The sequence below is a fragment of the Brassica napus genome, chromosome C3 (genome assembly GCF_020379485.1).
Source record: "Brassica napus cultivar Da-Ae chromosome C3, Da-Ae, whole genome shotgun sequence".
NCBI classification, from domain to species: Eukaryota; Viridiplantae; Streptophyta; class Magnoliopsida; order Brassicales; family Brassicaceae; genus Brassica; species Brassica napus.
The window spans coordinates 57,252,637-57,265,658 of record NC_063446.1 but is presented as its reverse complement, the minus strand read 5'-3'; positions in this window follow the sequence as shown (position 1 = coordinate 57,265,658).

The following is a 13,022-nucleotide window of genomic DNA, read 5'->3' as shown; positions in this document are numbered from 1 at the left end:
CTGATCTCTAAGTTTCAGGTGAATCAAATCTCGCTGAAGAGTTGATCCGTCCATGCTCTTAATATTCTGACGTTGTTGAGATGTTTCCCATTGATTAGCTTAATGTGGAAGAGACGAAGAGAGGGAGGATATTTGAAGAGGTAGGTTTCCATAGGAAATTTATAGCAATTTAAGGGTTTGATAGTGGAGGAACGTTATGGCGGAGATTCGGAATGACAGGAGGTGGCTTTGCTCTTAATATTTGGGCCTTTTCTGATGGGTTACATTTGTTAAGAATTATAATACACGAAAGAGTAATAGAGTAGCTGACGTGTAAGTTTGGTTGGATGAAAATATTTGTGCCTACGTGGCATATCTTAGGAGCTTTCAAATTAGTTTCTTTTATATAGTAGAGATGATGATCTATGAGTTATTACTATATTTTGAAAAAATACTAATTAAAAATATAAATTAAATGTAAATATCAGTGTGACAATTGGTTCAAACCATATCATTATTGTTAGTATAATATATCATCATTTTTCTTTCATAATTAATGTGGTGATGACATATGACAAATTATTTTTCAAATAATGTTTAGGAGATAGTTTTACCGACGATTATAATTGTGTTTAAAGAGCTAAGTCTGTGTTCGTTAAGAGAACAGAAATGGTATACGCCATGAGTATCATCATCGTTGTAAACTTTGAGAGATCTTCAATATACAGTACTATTCGGATTTCTAATCTTCACACTTAACATCATCGTTGCACGTCTGACTTAGGCTCCAAATGGTAACTAACTGCCCCGCACCGCACCGCACCACCTGTCACTAGTAACAAAAATCTCTACATATACCTATATATCTATACACATTTGTTATTATTTGAACCACACCGCACTTATTCCGCAGTTGTCCCGCACGTAATGTTATATTGGGCCTTGTGCAATTTTTATTAATAATACGTAAAAAGGGATCCTAATTTTTTTTTATAAGACCTTCAGTCTCTAACAAAAATATTGCAAAAACAAATGGATCCAGTGCAAACGGACTTTGAGCATATGCCAACGGCCGGGCCTGCATCTCGGCCTCAACCATCACACCATCAAGGATATGCTCCCTAACAATCCAGAAGATTGAAAAGGATGAGGCTGTTCGGAAAAGCAACCGATGAAGAACAAGAAGCTCTTGAAACTGTAGACAGTGGTTTGATTCTCTACACCGGCCACAGAACCGGAAAGATTAATGCTTAATAGACAAAGAGGCAGAATACTTCCTCCCCCAAACCTTCTGCGAGAGTTTGAAGAACTGGAGCTGGAGCTCCATACGAAGATGGCTACACTACAGTTTGTTAAAAAAAGTAGTAGAAGAAGATAGTAAAAGAAAAAAACAACCCTCTAACTAAAACCGATATAAGAACTGTGTTGTAATTAGAGAGTTTAGAGACTGAATATTTTTGTGTTATTATTAATGATCAAGGGGGTTCCTTTATATGAGGATTACAAGATGAAGATAAATGGAAAGTATCCAAAACCTAAACACACTAGGATTAGGAAAACTAATAATACATAATAATGGAAAGATTACATCTACTAGGAAAAGGAAAGAGTTTCCTTTTCTCCAAGCTTTGTGGCCGTCTCTCTCTCTCCTGAAGTCGGCTCTCTCTCTCCTCTCTCCAGGGCTTCGGCCATCTCTCCGTCTTCTAGGTATTGGGCCGGTTTCGGTCTAGGCCTGGTTAATGGCAATCCACTCCATGATTTATAACACTCCCTCTTGGATGCCATAACCATACATGATTTGTAGTACGCTTTATGTTGCCTCATTAAAACCTTATCAGGAAAACCCATAGGGACAAAACCATGATGAAGGAAAAAGAGTACAACATGCGCTACTCCCCCTGATGTGAACCTCACTGTAGGTTTCTACATTCTACGCATGTGGTGCGTGATCTTTCCTGTATATGTAGGAAGGGAGTAATCGGCCAAGTTCATTACTAAGCCGTATCTAGACCACTTTGACCTCTTAGGTCGTTTCTCATGTCTCTTGACATCGAGTGTCCCAGTAAAGCATGTGTGCTAAACAATGTGAATCACATTGTCCTCGGAGATCACTATTGGGTCTTTGCAAATCGTGTTTGCATATGTACATAGTCTAGACGTGATCGTCTACTATCAACTGCTCTTTACTTTGGCGATTTATGGTTACCATCGACCATGTATCAATCTGGCCGAATCATGACCGGGTCATAGACCTCGTCTATAAGTGTCCACTACTTTCCTTGTGGAGTTTATACGGTAGCAGACCGTTCTGCTATGCCGGATCCTTACTTAGGGGATCTGATGTCGGATTGCAACCTGATGGTTGATCTTTTGTTTCTACTAGTCCGTGATCAAGGGATAAGGACCGGATGCCTTTTAGCCGATGGTCCGGACGTTTTTAGTCGGAGTGTTGGATGCCTTTAGCCAGAGGGTCGGACGCCTTTAGCCGGGCACCCATATAGATTTATTCTATGCCTCTTTTAGGTTTAGTATAATCACAAGGAATTTCAAGTATATGGACTGTATTGGATTGTCTTTTATACAACTCCAAGATCAATGATCATGCGTGATCAATTTCTTTTACATACTATATGCAGCTGCTTTAGGTTTCAGTCCATGAATCAGACCATTTTCAATTTCGAAAATCTGTAGCAGCATCCACCACATAGGAGTTTATCTCCTTATAATATGTTCCTTTGATCTCTTTGAGTACCTTGTGTAACAAGCTATGATCTAATGCTGTTATTAGGAAACATGAACACTCTAGACCTCGTGATCATGTGCCTTTTCTCACGGTTTCTTTACCTCACAAGATCCATCTATTTCACTGGTTTATCAGATGACGTTTCTGTATATGTATATGGCCAATACGCCCATCTCTCTTTTAGATACTTTAAAACCCTCATGTTTTCTTCTTGACTCAGTTTAATCTTACGAATGCATTCTCATACTTACGTGGGTTCTGATCCTCGTTTATATCTTTGTGTTCAAGTGCTATTCTTTTATGCATCTTTTATATAACATTCATGTGTGTGTCGACACCTTCATATGTGGTTCCATTATGTTCCAGACATGATCTATAGATTTGAGATCTTATTATCCAGGACCTTTATTACCTAGTAGCTTGGCGTCCCAAGCCACATGGTTTGGTACCTTAGATGTGTAGCTGTGCAGCCTTTTCTCAATGTCTGGTATGGTTTCTCTTATAATCTTGGATCTGTATTCTATGCACCATTCTTTTCTATCCGAGATTCCTTTATCTTATGGAACACTTGGTCTATCTTGTATAGACTCTATAGCAACTTGATTATGTATCTTCTAGGACATTCATTTGGTGCTAAGCTGGTTAGTCGTTTCTCGGGTCAGTGTCTGGCATTTCTATTAGCTTCTCAATTAGCTAGCTTTATATAATCTTTCTTTGGACGTCTTAAATCATAATCTCTAGTCCGAGGATCTTTTGCCAAGACAATGATGGTTAAAACCATTCTTATCATTCTTTTACTTTTTAATCTTTCTTTGTCCAGCTTATAATCTTTATTCTTTAATATTGAATATCCAGATTCATTTGTTTCATGCAATCCGTACCTAGCCACTATTTGATCACCCATGTTTTGGCTCTCGGTCCTTTTTATTTCGTGGAGAAGATCTTATTCTTATATATTCCCAATCCTCTTCTGAGGTTCCATCTTAGACGGCACATATATGTATGTGGTGGTTTATTCAAAATCTCTTAAGATGGTGTATGTCTGGTTTTATGACCCGTATATAATCTGAGATGGAAATATCTATGCTCACTTATATGGCCTGATGCATATTATCATTCTATACATGTAAATTCATAATGTTCCCAATCTTATAGACTGTAGAATCTTAGTCTTATATATAATGGCTTACATGGCCGAACCTTTATAGGTAATAGCTTACTTGGCTGAACCTTTATAGGTAATGGAGCGTGTGCGGCCAAGCCTACACTATGCGGTCAAGTCACGGCCAAGTCACAGCTGAGCCGTTTATTCTCATGGTCTCTTCAGCCGGGCAATGATCTCTTTGGTTTGGCCGTTTGTATCATGGCCTCTACGGCCGAGGAATGGTCCTTTATGGCCGAGTAATTACCGAGCCATATAACATGGTCTTAGACCATAGTGGTACACGAACTTGTAGTATTGATCATGGGTTTATCCTCTCTCCCCCTCATGACCATACTATAAGGTCGTGGTGCTTGGGACAATTAAGCCTAATGAGTTTCCCTTTGTGTACATGTTTCACAAAGTGAGATCTTTTGCGGGATAACTCTGTGCCTTTTCAATCTTTGCATCAAGTTTAGACTTTAGGATGGCTAATCCTATCATGCCATAGAGTGTAAAATTTTGTGGTGTTATCTCAATATGGTTACCACATCTCTTGCCTCTTTATCATACTGATCTGTAGCATAGTTTTGATCAGTAGAGATCATAGGTATAGTCTCGACCATTTTCTTTCAAGGTCTGAAGGAACTTGTTTCCTTTTGTTTGCCCATTGTTTCTACTTGGAAACCATACATTATAACTTCAATGGGTCACGGGTTCTTTGGGGTGTGTATAATGCCTTTTAATGCAATGCCTTAGCCATGGTTTCTTTACTATGCTTACTATACACATTCATGATTTCTTACTTGGTGTTATGCCCTTTAGGCAACTCTTTAAAACAGTCATATGTTCAAGTAAGATCAGACAAGATAATGAATTCAAATTAAATTCTATTATATATATAAAATCGTGAACATCAAATAAGTTTAAAAGCAAATCACAAAATCATAGACTTAAAATAAAATTATCATGTCGAGATCTTTCTTTAGTCAATGTATAAGCCGGCCTCACAATCTATATTTTCCCATGTGGCTTTCTTGGATTCTTCCTTATCATTTCTAGCCTCATTGGCTTCAGGAAGTCTCATCTCACTATCTCGTTGCTCAATGTATCTTTTCTGAAGTTTCTCAAATCGACTAATAGTATCTTTAAGTTTCTGCTCTCTTTGCTTGATTGCAAATAGGTATGACAATAGGTAATTATAGGTTGTGAAACCCTTAGCCTTATGTGATAACAGTACATCCTTTGGATGGAATGTGGAGTATGTTTTATATAATAAATCATCATCTGTTACCACTTCACCACATAGTTCAAGACTATGGGCGATTTTCATTAGAGCAGAATTATATTCTTCCAAGGATTCAAAATCCTGGAACCTGAGAAGCTTTCATTCATTCATGGTCTTTCGCCAAAATATCATTGAGTATCTTGATTCTAGTCTTGTCCAAAGTTCACAAGGATCCTCTATATTTTCATACTGATTTCTCAGTTCCTCAGTGAGATGGTAGCGCATAATTGTTATGGCTCTATGCTTTTCACTTTCAATTGCATTATTGCCTTCAATGATATATCTCCTTAGTCCTCTAGACTTCAGGGCAATTGAAGTGTTCATTTCCCATTCTTGATAATTATCTCCAGAGAGATTTAGGGCAGCTTAATCCGAAGGCTCAAATCTCGACATCTGAAATCATTTAATCAATTTATGATTTAGAACTCTTGCAACCAATTCAAATAATCAGTGCATATGATGCTTATACCTCACGGCCATTATAAGGTACAACGATCTTAAGGATCGAATCATGATGCAATCCGGTTTAAAAAACATCCGGATACTAGGCCACACGGTCACTTTGATATTCACTAAGCCACACGGCTTTTAATCAATCAAGGGCACAAGACCGCAAGTATGGACAATGTATTAGGCCACACGGCCATATACAAAACGGGATCTAGATGCATTCAATTCTATTTCTTAGTTGAATTTCTATTAAGTTTTTTACCAATTTCAAGGTTGGTAATATTAGATTTTAGAATCAAGCACTCTAGCAACCTAACTTTCATTCAAAACAATATTAAACTTTCAATCTTTAAAGTTTAAGGTTTCAAGGCCTTTAGGATTTTAAATTCGAGATTAGGGTTTCATTTTAAACAAGATTCAGATTCAAGTTTTAAAACAATCATAATCATAGCTCTAGGCGATCAATCAAATACTCAAGTTTCAAATCAAAATTAAAACCGATTTTTCTAAATTAGGGTTTTAGGGGATTTCGAAAACTTTGATCTTTGATCAAGGGGATTTGATTTGAGATTCAAAAACCTTTAAGGTTCTGATTTTAATTGATCAATGGATCAATCTCGTTTTTAGGTTTAGATCGAACTTATAGAGCTTCGATTTACTCATAGGGGATTGATCTATTTAACCTATGGCTTTTAGTTTTAGAGATTATCTTTTATGGTTTCAATCTTTACAAAACAACCAAATTCGATTCTTGTTTTCAGATTTCGAAATACCTTTATTTTGTAGGGTTGAACCGGACCACCAAAGTCAGATGAACCTCTAGTTGCACACGGACGCGAGCTGGCTCCTTATCGGGTCGCAAGCTGGGACGGGACGCGAGCTGTCTCCTTATCGTGTCGCAGGCTGAGACGAGACGCGAGCTGCTGCCTTTGCAAGCGGCTGATCTGAATTACGAGCTGGCTGTGATGCGAACGTGGGCTGGCTCTGTTGTGAACATGAAACTGCGAATGTCTAGGATCAGGAACGCTTAAGGGCTTTAGCTGATCGGGTGTTTGCAAGTCGGAACGCAAGCAAGAACAAGTTAGGGTTCTTTCGGAATTAGATCTTTGCACCAACTCCTCTTAGCTCCTTTCACAGGATTTGAATTTGGCTAGAAAATCTTGTTGGTTCGGATTAGGGTTCCAAAAGATCAAGACGACACCGCGTATTGTTCCTGCGAGTGTGGGCGCGTCTGAGATCGGATCGACAAACGGTTTACACTGATTGATTCTTCTCGTCAAGAGCTTCAATTTGATATGTGGCTCGTCGTCTGGTTCCTAGGGGTTTGAGAGATAGATCGATTTTAAGTTGCGCATGATTTAGGGTTTATTTGTGACGGATTTTAGGTTAGGTTTTGTCTCAGGGTTTTGGAGTCTATCGTGCTGATAACGTGTTGTAATTAGAGAGTTTAGAGACTGAATATTTCTGTGTTATTATTAATGATCAAGGGGGTTCCTTTGTATAAGGATTGCAAGATGAAGATAAATGGAAAGTATTCAAAACCTAAACACATTAGGATTAGGAAAACTACTAATACATAATAATGGAAAGATTACATCTAGTAGAAAAAAAAAGAGTTTCATTTTCTCCAAGCTTTGTGGCCGTCTCTCTCTCCTCTCTCTAGGGCTTCGGCCATCTCTCCATCTTCTAGGTATTGGGCCGGTTTCGGTCTGGGCCTGGTTAATGGCAATACACTCCATGATTTATAACAAACTGCGGTTTGTTCAGTTTTACTATCACGGGAATAATAGCGTGACTGGTTTAATAAATGCATCAGTCGTGGATGCGAGTGGTTATGGTTTCAACTCGAGGCTACATATCAACCAATTTGCAACCGTCTGGCCTCTGGTAGTCATGTGAAACACGATACATTGTGTCGGTTGACAACATTAGTACTAAGAACCTTTGACAATCAATCATAGCGTAAGGGAAATAAATAGACAGTTACATAAAATAGACAGCTAAAGAAATTTGCAATATATTTAAATTCAAGACCAGGCAAAAATTAAAGGGACTGTCACCCTAGCCATGTTTTTAAATCGACAAGTAAATTATAAGTTCTAAGAACAAAGTGAGAGGCGATAGTTTGACTTAGTCTTCTGCCTGATAACGAACTCAATTTGGATCTTATGTTTTTGTTTGGTCCATATAAAAGCGTGCGTCTTTCCCGATTCTCTACCTGTAATGTAAATGTTCACTTTTTCAGGTGCATGTATTCTTCCTCTGCATTCAGAACACCCACTTTTGAGATATAGTTCATGTTTGAGAAACGGCATCAAACTAAAAAACCCCACTTTCTCCTGCCGATGGCGTAGGGGGTGACTGTGCCGATAGGTGGACGACAGAAGCTTGTCACTAAACTTTAGCTGATGATTCAACATACAAGCTAGGCAGTAGGGTGAACATTCTTTACAAAGCTCTACATAATCAACATCTTGTTGTTTCCAAAGACAACGCCATTGTTTCGACAAAACGCTGGTAGACGCAGCCTCTTTTGTTGGAAGCAATGACAAAATCTTCATCAATAGATCATCGGGCAGTTCGTTTAGATTTTTCATATTCCTTTTGATATTAATTACTCCTGCTGAAGATGAAACATCAAACAAAGTTAAGTTACAACTAATTAAGATCTTCTAGATGAAAAAACAAGAAAATAGACCCAACAAGCAATCAAATCAAGTTTCTTACCAAACCTTCCTGAACCCTCCCAAATCCACAGATACTATTGTTATCAACGTTTTACTGTTTGAAAATCATATTAATTTTCGTACCAACCTTCCTTCTGTGTGACGGCCAAGTAAACCCTAATTCACAGAGACTTGGTTATTTTTTGTTTTCCTGTTTGGTGAGGTATCAAACTTATAGCTCTTTTGATTGACTAGTTATTATATGGTTTTCCTTTTATAACATGAAGAGGATGGACGAGTTCTATTCGTGATTCCAACTTTACTTTTTTTTGGGAACGTAATTTCTTTTTAGTAGCAGATGTAAATATTTTATAAAATATAAAGATATTTTCTTTTATTTTTATCAAATTAAAATATATTTGATCAAAATTAAATGTATTTGGTTCGGTTTGTGGGCCTTTATTACTTTTAGAGCTTGACTGGTTTCCCCGCTACCACCCGCAAACGCAGCTTTTGCGGTTAGTAGCGGTTGACAGCGGTTCGAAACAATCATACGTACAAACCGCTACAAATCGCTTCAAACCGCTCCGAACCTCTTAAAATTAAAAGCTGCTTACAGCTAGCGTTTGCGGTTGCGGACGGTTGCGGGAGGATAATTTTTTTTTTCTTTTTTAAAAAAACCATATAAATACAAAAATAAAAATATTCAATAAATTTTTTAAAATGAGATTATAAAAATACTAAAATATATCTATTATATTTTAATTAATATTACAAAATTTTAAAATAAAAATATTTTTTATAATTTTAACAATTTAAAACTATAAGTTTCTAAATATAATTTTGATATTTATTATAATATTATAATTTTTGATATTTTTATAATTATATAAAATGTAAATATTGTTAATTTACTATTTAACCGTTGTTGTATGTGGTAGTTAACCAGTCATAAGTATCTCGCAAACGCACCAATTTCTAACTGCATAACCAATCGTACAAATCTCTTAAAGCCGCTAGAAACCGCAACCTCCCGCATCCGCAAACGCCCGCAGCCGCAACCGCAACCGCTGCGTTTGAACCAGTCCGGCACTTACTCTCTGTCCTTGACCCTCGCGGTTTGATACTTTAATTGATGTTTTTATGCATGGATCTTTTTAAGGGTTTAAGGAGATACCTTTGGGTGCGTGTTGTGGTGTTAGAGGTCTGTACAACTTCACTATTGGCGAGGAGTGTGAATACGAAGGAGGTGGGTGTTGTCCAAATCCATTTGAATACGTTAATTGGGATGGTTATCATTTAACTGAACCCACGCACCAGAAGATGGCTCATGGCTTTCTCAAGGGTCCCTATGCAACTCCTGCTTTCAATTGGTCCTGCCTTGGCTGCGAAATGCGACGTAGTATACCAAATAGTATACAACATAGTATACGAAATAGTATGCGACATAATATCAGGATATCACCCGGTTTCTTTTTGTGGCATCACGACCTTGCGACCTGGACATGCGACCTCGAAATTTATATTGTTTCTGTGTGTTTTCATTCATGACCTCATGTGTGTTTTCATTAGCATATCTTATACGAAATAACTAGGATAATACATGCGCCTTGTGCATGGTAAATTTATATGAAAACTATTTAAGAAATATCGTATGGAAAATAAAATTTACATTATTGATCGAATTAACATTTTTGGCCCTTAAACAACTTCTCATAAACTTTTTTTGTTAATTACATAATTTGTTTACTAATGAACTGATCCAATTTTAAAAAATATTTTAGGTCAAAAAATTATTTATCTCATAAAAACTTAACGTTTAGGCGGAAGAATCTCATGCCTACTATTTGGTTACATTGAAACTATGTCAGCTCGGTTTTATATCATGATTTAGCAATTTAAAAGTTAATTATGGTTATGAGAAGTTTACGTTCACGACTATACTGCTTGAAGACTAACAAATATAATGTATTGAATTGCAAATCTCGACAAAAGTTTGAGTTTTTCTTTTCCTCCGTGTCAATACTATTCTTTTGGCCAGAATCACATCTTGAAAGGCTTTAACATCTCTCAAAGATGTGATCTGCATAATGGAAGACATTTTGCGTTTTGCTTGTAGTAGTGGTGAGAAATTAGACATTAGCTATGGTTATATTTATAGGATTAGATTACTAGATCTAAATTTATTAAATAAATTTGTTAATTTGTTTAAGATCACACAGACTACAATTTTGTTGGTAACGATTTTTTTTTTTGAAGAAGAAGTTAAGTCTCTTACTCGATTCCTTCAATTAATAAATAGTAAATTGTATTTTCATTTAACATACTAATACTAATTAAGTTCTCTGTTACTTAATTTTCACGTTATAAATATGGTATAGGGTTTGTGTGTTGGGTAATATCAAGAATTTAGAGAATAGAATACATATTGATGTTTTGTGTGTTACAAAATAAACAATCCGTGTATAAAAATATTATGGTTACAATTAGTTTATGAACGATGAGTGAAAGCCATAGGTTCAACTATTTTTTAAAGTTTTTTTTTTGAATTGAATGTTACATTTAATTCAAAAGAAAAAATACCTTGTTACAAAATTTGTGTACTTTTCCTATAATGAAAAAAGAACTTTTTTAAAAAAAACTCCTATTTCAAAAAATGCATCAAAACTCTATATTGTATTAAACCAATGTTGCATTCCTTCTCAAATCTCTTTATCACCTCCCATTTGCACTAGAGTGAGTCTGTTTCTCATTTGCACGATGCCGTCTCCTTTTATGTTTCCAACTCTCCTCCACTGTTGCTTTTATCGAAATCCCCAAGTCAATATGTCTGCCTTCTCCAAGTATATCCTTCAAACAACCCATTGTGGACCAATTCTCAAACCAAAAAGATGTCTTCTTCCCGTCCTTAACTTCCACTTTATACATCCTTTTCGCAGTCTCTCTACACTTCAAAATCTTCTTCCATATCCAAGAGCCAGACTGAGTATATTTTTTAACCGTCCAAATCGAGCCTTTTCTAATCAAGTATTTTTTTCACCCAGTTGACCCACATCGAGCTTCAAGAGAGCAACCTCCATATTAACTTCAAACAGCTTACATTATTTGTTTCCTTCAGCTTCCTTAGTCCCAGCCCTCCCTCTTGCTTTGGTATACACAGATCAGCCCATGCAACTTTCGCCTTCTTGTGGTTTAACTTCGGGCCCGACCATAGAAATGCAGAGCAAAGCCTCTCAATCTCTTTCAGACAACTACTTGGCAATCTAAACGCAGCCATCCAGAAATTAGCCAAACTTGATATAACAGAATTGATCAGTTGGAGTCTACCAGCGTAAGATAAAAACCTTCATGTCCAAGAACCAATCATTTTCCTTATCTTTTCTATCAATGGCAAATAGTGTAGCACTGTCATATTCTTTGTCAAGAGAGGGAGATCAAGATAACGAACAGGAAGCTTACCAGAAGCAAAAGGGAAATGGCTGAGTCTTAGTAGGGATTCTGCTTTAATAGTATAGATAAACAAAACAAGAATCGCTTGAAACTGTATGTGGTGGTTTAACTCTCTACACAGTGTTAATTTGTTTAAGATCACACAGACTACAATTTTGTTGGTAACGATTTTTTTTTTTTTTTGAAGAAGTTAAGTCTCTTACTCGATTCCTTCAATTAATAAATAGTAAATTGTATTTTCATTTAACATACTAATACTAATTCAGTTCTCTGTTATTTAATTTTCACGTTATAAATATGGTTTAGGGTTTGTGTGTTGGGTAATATCAAGAATTTAGAGAATATAATACATATTGATGTTTTGTGTGTTTCAGAATAAACAATCCGTGTATAAAAATATTATGGTTACAATTAGTTTATGAACGATGAGTAAAAGCCATAGGTTCAACTATTTCTTATAGTTTTTTTTTTTTTTTTTTGAATTGAATGTTAAATTTAATTCAAAAGAAAAAACCTTGTTACAAAAGTTGTGTACTTTTCCTATAATGAAAAAAGAACTTTTAAAAAAAAAACCCCTATTTCAAAAAATGCATCAAAACTGTATATTGTATTAAACCAATGTTGCATTCCTTCTCAAATCTCTTTATCACCTCCCCTTTGCACTAGAGTGAGTCTGTTTCTCATATTCTTATCAAGTAGCTTTATTAATAGCCGTGCTGGAGCTTCAGCTTCTCCATGCCTTCTTCTGTTACGTTCTCTCCAAATCATATACACAGTCGCTTGAAACATATACTTGATAAGAAACAAATGCATCTTCCTTCTCCTTGTATCTCTCATAATTCTCATCATTTCTTTCCAACTCACTGTAAACTTGTCTCTCAATAAGCCCTTCATCAAACCTTCCCAAATCTGAGTAGAATAAGAACACTCGAAAAACAAGTGCTCAACCATTTCCAGTGGCTCTGTACATAAGACGCAAGATGTATTGATACTCCCATTCCATTGTCTCATACGATCTCCAGTCGCAAGCCTTCCTTCCATAGCTAACCATAGAATGAAAGAATACTTCGGTGTCGCATACTTAAACTACACTACTTTACTCCAATGGCATATTTGGTGTTTCTCTCTTATGGATTCCCAAGTTCCCTTAGAAGAAAACCATTTCCTATAACTCTTACCATTTAGCCATAAGGATACATCTATTTCTCATGTTCTACTATCCCTTAATCTTTCAATCTCATCCTCTACCTTGTTCAACAACACTACTCGATGCCGTCTCCTTTTATGTTTCCAACTCTCCTCCAC